Source organism: Pinus tabuliformis, chromosome 1_2 (assembly GCF_031772625.1).
Source record: "Pinus tabuliformis cultivar Carrire ecotype Pingquan chromosome 1_2, CPIR1, whole genome shotgun sequence".
NCBI classification, from domain to species: domain Eukaryota; kingdom Viridiplantae; phylum Streptophyta; class Pinopsida; order Pinales; family Pinaceae; genus Pinus; species Pinus tabuliformis.
In genome coordinates this window covers 1,172,729,472-1,172,737,163 of record NC_142298.1, presented here as the reverse complement: position 1 = coordinate 1,172,737,163, position 7,692 = coordinate 1,172,729,472, and the positions used below count along the sequence as shown (strand labels likewise).

The 7,692-nt window shown below is 36.1% G+C and overlaps 1 pseudogene; it reads left to right on the top strand.

Annotated features, from left to right (window-relative positions):
• LOC149210404 (uncharacterized) lies at window positions 1-4,567 on the top strand (annotated as a pseudogene).
• Window positions 4,568-7,692: the final 3,125 nt, after the last annotated feature.

Sequence of the window (7,692 nt, the reverse complement as noted above, 5' to 3'; positions counted from 1 at the left end):
ATGAACAGAGTATTGGGACAAGCATGGTCAGGTATGTCTTGCAACGTATCTCATCTCAGAGTATTTGGATGTGTATCTTATGCACGTGTGCCTAAAGAGTGAAGAGGCAAATTTGTTGATAAAAGTGAAAAATGCATATTTACTGGTTATAGTGAGCAATCAAAAGATTACAAATTGTATAACCCTGTCACAAAGAAGACCATAATTAGTAGAGATGTTGTGTTCAAAGAACAAGAGGCATGGAATGGAACTGTAGACAAGATAGTTGATGCACAAGTGCCATTGATGGAAGAAGATGATGTAGCAGAAAAGGAGTAGCAAGAATCACAAGTGAAGAAACCAAAGAGAAACACACCAACAAGGACTCCAAGATTTTCAAAGCAACATGGACCTTCATGCAGATCAACAGATCAAGATTCTCCCAGCAATCAATCAGGTGATGAATCAAGAAATTGTAAGAGAAAAATGAGAAGTCTGAAAGATATTTATGATGATTTGGATGTTAGTTCAAATTTTGCATTGCTGTCATTCCAGCCTTCTTCGTTTGAAGAAGCAATTAGAGATGAAAATTGGGTACAAACCATGGATGAATAAATTGAAGCTATTGAATATAATGATACACGGGATTTGATTAATTTACCAAAGGAAAAAAATCTCATTGGTGTAAAGTGGGTGTACAAGAAAAATTTGAATGAGAAAGGTGAAATTGGCAGATTTAAAGCTAGATTTGTAGCAAAAGGATTCTCGCAGCAACCAGAAATAAACTTTAGAGAAACATTTGCTCCAATAGCTAGATTGGATATTGTAAGAGCAGTTCTAGCCACAACAACGCAAAACAAGTGGAAAGTATATCATATGGATGTGAAATCAACCTTCTTTAATGGAATTCTAGAAGAAAGTTGAAGGTAACGAAGAGAAAGTTTACAGGTTGAAGAAAGCGCTCTATGGACTGAAGCAAGCGCCTAGAGCTTGGTATAACAGAATCGAAAATTACATGATTAAGAATGGATTTTACATAAGCAACATTGAGCCTACCTTATACACAAAGGTAAATGAGCATGGACAAATTTTGATTGTTTTCTTATATGTTGATGACATGACTTTTACAGGTGATTTTGAGATAGATGAATCTAAAACAGTCATGATGAAATAATTTTAGATGATATATCTTGGTCTCATGAAATATTTTCTTGGCATAGAAGTTGAGCAATCTGAAAAATGAATTTTTATTTGTCAAAATAAATATGCCAAAGATTTGTTGAAAAGATTCAAGATGGACAATTGAAAACCTGTCCCTACACTAGTTACAACAGGTACAAAGTTAAGCAAGGATGATGAAGGATCATATGTCAATCCAATTCTATTCAAAAGATTGGTTGGTAGCCTCATGTATCTCACAGCTACAAAACCAAATATCATGCAAGGAGTGAGTTTGATTTCCAGATTTATGGAGACTCCAAAAGACACACATTGGAGTGCAAGAAAAAGAATTATGAGATGCATAACATGAACTAGATATTGTGGCATAATGTATGCAAGCACATAAAAGAAGGATTTGATTGGATACATAGTGATTTTGCAAGCAGTTTGGATGATAAGAAGAGCACTTTTGGTTATGTGTTCCATCTTGGTTCAGGTGTGATTTTGTGGGCATCTAAGAAACAACCCATTATGACACTTCCGTTAGCAGACGCAGAATATGTAGCAGCAACATCAGCATCATGTCAAGCAGTGTGGTTAAGAAGAGTATTTGATGGACTCAAGAAAAAATAACAAGGATCAACAACAATATATTGTGACAACACCTCAATGATTTCACTATCCAAGAATAGTGTGTTTCATCAGAAGAGAAAGCATATTGATATTAGATATCACTTTATTAGAGAACTTGTGAGCAAGGGAGAAGTTCACTTGAAGCCTTGTAAATCTAGTGATCAATTGGTTGATATATTTACTAAGTCATTAGAAAAATATGTGTTTGAGTTTCATAGAAGAAACTTGGGTGTTCTAAGCCTAGCTGAGACATAGACCAACATGCATGTTTGAGTTTTCATGAGTCAAGTTTTAGTTTAGCAGTCGTAATTAAGGGGGAGTGTTAAAATAGCTAATTACTCTCGCATGAGGAGTTGGCTAAACTTAGAGTGTTAGTTAACTAACTGTTGAGGGTTGAGTGTTGAGTCAAGTTAAGTTAAGTGATAGACGAATTTTAGTATGTGGTTGCATGTCAAGATATTTTGGCAAGTCGCTAGTTAGAAAAGGTTAAATACCCTTCATCGGGTTCTTTGTAAGTATCAAGTGTTTATTGAAAATAGCAACAAAAAATGATAAAAATAGAAATGCTATAAATAACATTGCTATAGATAGCATTTCAGGTACCAATGTGGAAAATAGCAACAAGGAATGATAAAATAGAAATGCTAAAAATAACATTGCTATAAATAGCATTTCAGGATATATTCCAATTTTGATTTGTCCTTGAATCAAAATTAAGAATTAAAATCTGAATTTAGTCTTAGCAGTTGTTTGAAAAATAATTAATTAATTCATCTTCAGTTAATTAGTTGGAGAAAATCAAACATGAAGTCTTTGTGAAGACATGCAATAGTTATCCCTTTGATTGAGGAAGTTATCCCTTAATTAAGGAGATCAGGATGAGTTGTACTTTGAGTTGTAATTAGTCAGCTCAGTTAACTGAGTTAAGTCCAGTTAGATTAGTTCCAATAGTTTATGGAACTGATTGTGAGTTTAGTTAGTTAATGCATGCATGCATGTAACTAGTGTACTTTAGATAACTAAATATTCTCTCATAAATAACTCATGTATGTCAGTTCAGTCAGAGACCCAGTTGAGATCACAGGATGGGACAGTGTGCTATCAATTGTAGGAATATTCCCTTGAGGATATCTCTTGCATGCAGAAGGAATTCATATCCTTTAGGATTGCGTAGTTAGTTCAGAGGTTAGTGAGTAATGTGTGAGGTAATTACACACAAGTGACAGCTTGAGGACCCAGGAGAAACTGCACAAGGAAATAGGAGGCTTGGAGGGCAGAGGAGAAGGTTTGTGAGAAGCCTTTGACTGTCTATAGCAGCATTGAGGGATTGTACTGAGAGCTGGATAGCTTGTGAGCTAAATCTTTGTGTAATCCAGAGATATTTCCACTTGTATGATAATACATATACGGGGTTTTTAGTTGAGGCTTTCCCCAGAGTATTCTTTTGTGTTCATGTGTGATTGAATCTTCTTCTCTGTTATATGTGTTCTGTTTGATCTTGCTCAAAATCGATTAAGCTTCCGCAAGTTTGATTGTAGAAGTAGATTAAGTATTTTTCCTTAGTACATTACATAATCAGTTTAATCTACAGTGGAAATTTCTATAGTTTTGTGTGATCAATAGAAGAGCCGCAACTCATGTATTTGTGTGTGAATTTGTGTTTTGCCTCCTCCGCCTTTCCAACAAACTGATCTAACTTATTCTGTACCATCTTCCATCATTGTAATTTTAGTTCTTATGTGTTCATTTTGTTGTTCGTTGATGTATGTAGTATGAAGGGCATTTCTTTCTAGACATATTTGGACATATTTATTAGATACATTGAGGTGACGATTTTGACCTGAGGGCCTCGTCATAATTTTGTCAATTTTTTCAAGAACTTTCATAGCGAATTATTTTTGTAGGTAGATATTGAATTATTTTTGTTGTTACTCTCGAGGCTACCATTGCATTGACAAATTTTATGTTAAATAAATCTTGATTCTAGATATTAAAAGTATTAATATTTAGCTCTATCTACTTTGCAGGCATTACCATTCTATTTAACCAGGCTCCACTGAGTTTATATCCCTGTAACAGTAATAGTCTAAGCCAGAACCAATCTTGCATGGATATGTCTCTAGGATCGGAGTTGAGCTGCACATATGCCAAAAACTCCTTCACTTCACAACCAAAGATTAGCCAATATATCAATGAAAATGAGGATTATGTTAGGGTTACTGAGATATCATCTTGCGAATGATTTGATACAAATGGAAGTCATGGAGGCATCGATCTCAACTTGGGTCTGGATTTAACATTGTGGATCAATCATGTTGAGAGCAAACATGCAATCCCCCAACATAATCCCCCAAACTTAAGAGTGCAATCAACTATTTTAGCAGGAGGAATGGAGCAGGCAAGAATGTTGACAAGAAGATATTTTCAAACCCCAACTCTAAGCAAAGAAGACCAAAACATGTACTCTGATTCTAGGAATATGGTGGCTGTAGTGGAACGGTTTGAAGAGATCTACCAAGAAGTAATTGTAGCCCAGCTAGGATCAATTCAGTGCAGTGCTTTGGGAACACTAAAAGAAAATTAGTAGGAAACTCCTGTGAGTAACTCGAATGAAGCTAAGCATTTAGCTTTTTCTTGGATTACATCCAAACAGTTTTAGTCATTCTCAACAAACCATTTTAGAATGGATGACCTTTGCAACTCGAGCTATGATGAAGCATGCCAACCATCTACCTTTGATCACAATTTGATAAATCACTCAAAAACTCTTGATGACTCTTCTATCATAAAGTAAGGTCATACTCCTTTCTATTTTTTGGGAAACAATTTCGGTATTAATCTTGTAAATTTATCTAGTAATTTCTAGTGCTTGTCCAACTTTTATCTAGCAATAAACTTCTCAGGAATGGGTAGAGTCTGCCCTCAACTTGGGGCACACAGATGTGGACTAAGTGGATTAATGTCCACCCCTTTGAATAATAGCGATTGGAGACTGTGACTCTGAGCAAAGATGACTTGCAGAATGTTTCTTCATACAGTAAAATGACTTAGGATCATGAAAAAATTAGGCACAAATGACTTTGGTATGCTAAAGTCCAATTTCCAATTTTTTGATATGCATATTTTTCTATTATTATAAGGTATCTTAGAGGGTCACTTTGTTCTGTTTGGTGTTTCATATTTGACCACTTATACATCTTTTGGTAGCTGAAAATAACGGGAGATTTATTTGCGGCTCAAAAAAGAGAAATACTACTTGAATGGAAACACCCATCTCCAGGTCCAAGGAGATTACATATGTTGTTTCCTTGCATCATCATTGAAGAAAAAAGTTGGGGGATCACATACTACTCCTGGTGATCATGTTGCAGTGTGTTTATTATTAATTTCATTATAATTTTCCAACAATACCATCTGCCTGTAAACCATTGTTTCTGCCATTTTTGTTCCCTATTGATTGAACCAATGTTGCAGGTGTTCATTATTATTTTCCAACAATTCCATCTGCCTTTCAACCATTGTTTCTGCCATTTTTGTTCCATATTGATCCAACCAATTTCTATCTACAATTTGGACACTGTTCATATATAAGCTTCCAGATCGACAGATATATTTCCTATGTGCTTCATATTATCTTCCCCTCTTTTAGTTGCATTATTCACATTCATCTCACTAGCTTGCTAGAGTTTTACTTGTTGATTTTGTCTTCCGAAATGATTTGCAAGATTAATTTGTACCTGTGAGATTCATAGCATCACTGTTATCAGCACTGGCTTTTGTTGGACTGCATTTTCTTGGTTATTTTGGTGGGTTGTACAGATACTAAAGGCTTGGACCTTGCTAGTTATATGAAAAACAAGAATTTTCTACACACCCTTGCATTTGAATGTTGTTCGGAGAAATACAAGAAGGGAGTCCATAGATGAAAATAATGACTAAACAAGGGGTGTTACTCAAGCCAAAGCCCATCAAGAGCACATCTATAGAAGGTTTCTGACACCTGAATGAGGAATCCTCTTGTATGTAGGAGGAATTGAATTTAAAAGTTGTGTCACGCGCGCCAAACCTATAAAGGGAAAGAAACAATTGAGCAAAATCTATTCTCCTCGCAGTCAAATGGAAATTTCCTTTGTTTCCATAGCTCAATTCTGTGTGGGAGGGTCTCTCTTTTCTAAAGCTACAAACATGTTTAAAGGAAAGAAAAATAATGCTTTTTCAGGGATCAAGAAGGTGGGCCGACAGGAGACCCCAATTGTGATCAACAAGAGCCAAGGCCTATGTTTTATGAAAGAGACTCAGGTAGCCAGCAATAACTATATGATATACAAATTGAGCAATGAGGAGGGACACAATAGTCCACAATAGAGCTAGTTCGAACTTCACATGACTGGAGACCATATAAGCTAGTTGGAGGAGTAATTGGAATTCAAAATGGAGTGTAGGATGAAGAATGATGGGTGTATCCCACATGTGGTAGCACCTTGGGATCATAGGAAACATAAACATTCTTTACAGGAGTGTGTTGTTGCATCCTCTATCCTCTTGGCTTGGTGGGGCAGTGGCAGCCCAACCTCCAACCCCCATTGCTCCATAAACACCCCATCTAGGACAAATGTATCCTTTCGAACAAGCGTCTAGCACATATCCTTTAGAGGGAAGTCTTGCAGAAGGTTCTGGTGGAGGATAGCACTGGTGAGGAGTCCAAACTTCCATAATTAACTAACATATTGACAAATTTCATTCACGTTTGTTGAACATGGGAGGAGACAATGACCGGGATGTTAGCAATACGAGAATAAGCATCACATATGAGTGCTTATAAACTCTAGCATTTGGATACATTATGCACTGGGGTATTATTCTATATATTGCGTAGCATGTTGATGATAAGTTGAGAGTCCCATTTTGCAAAAATATTGGAGAAGCCGTGTACTTTTGCAATTTTCAACATTGTGATGGAGGAAGTGAGTTCCACTTCATTATTATTGTTAATGCCCAAAGTACCAGAGTATATGTAAAGTGGGAGCCCTATGTGATCTCAGAATATACCTCCAAAACTAGTTGGAATCGAATTCCATTTTGATGCACTATTGAAATTTAGGGTTAGGAAAGAAGGTTGGGGGAGGGGACAATGTAGAGGGAATAACAAGCAGAGGAGAGGGGACGAGGAATTTGTGGAAATTATGGTGTAGAATTGCAACTGCTCATGAAATTTTAATCTAAATCACAAGACACAATCCTATTCTACTTCTTTGTGGAAATCAATTCATAATTTAGAACATCAATCTCAAACATGCAATGAGAAATAACACACCTGCACACAATATTTTTCCAAGGGGAAGCAATCTACTAAAAACCCATTTTCCTACTTGTGTTAATCTGATGAATAGAGATGTGTTACAATTGCTAGCTCAGTATGAGCTCAACCGGCAAATGAATAACCTAACTCTCTACTCACTGAGAATATCTAACCCAAACTTAGTCAATTTCTTCATTTTCTTGAGCCCCTATTTCCTTGTGCAATTCCTATGGAAATTAGGCTCTTATTATTTAGGAATTTCCTCCAAAATTCTTGCGCAATTCCCAAGGTTAATCATCTAACTGTGTGCAACACCTCTACACGCAAAACTAGTCTACAACTGATGTTACACTGCCTTAGAATCTCCACCACAGTTGGGGAACTCGAATTCTCTGCATGCACTGGTTATTTTGCATTGATTAATCAGTTCAACTCACAATTTAGAACATCAATATCAAACATGCAATGAGTAATAACACACATGCACACAATATTTTTCTAGGGGGAAGCAATCTACTAAAACCCCTTTTCCTACTTGCATTAATCTGATGAATATAGATGTATTACAATTGCTAGCTCAGTATGAGCTCAACTAGCAAATGAATAACCTAACTCTCTGC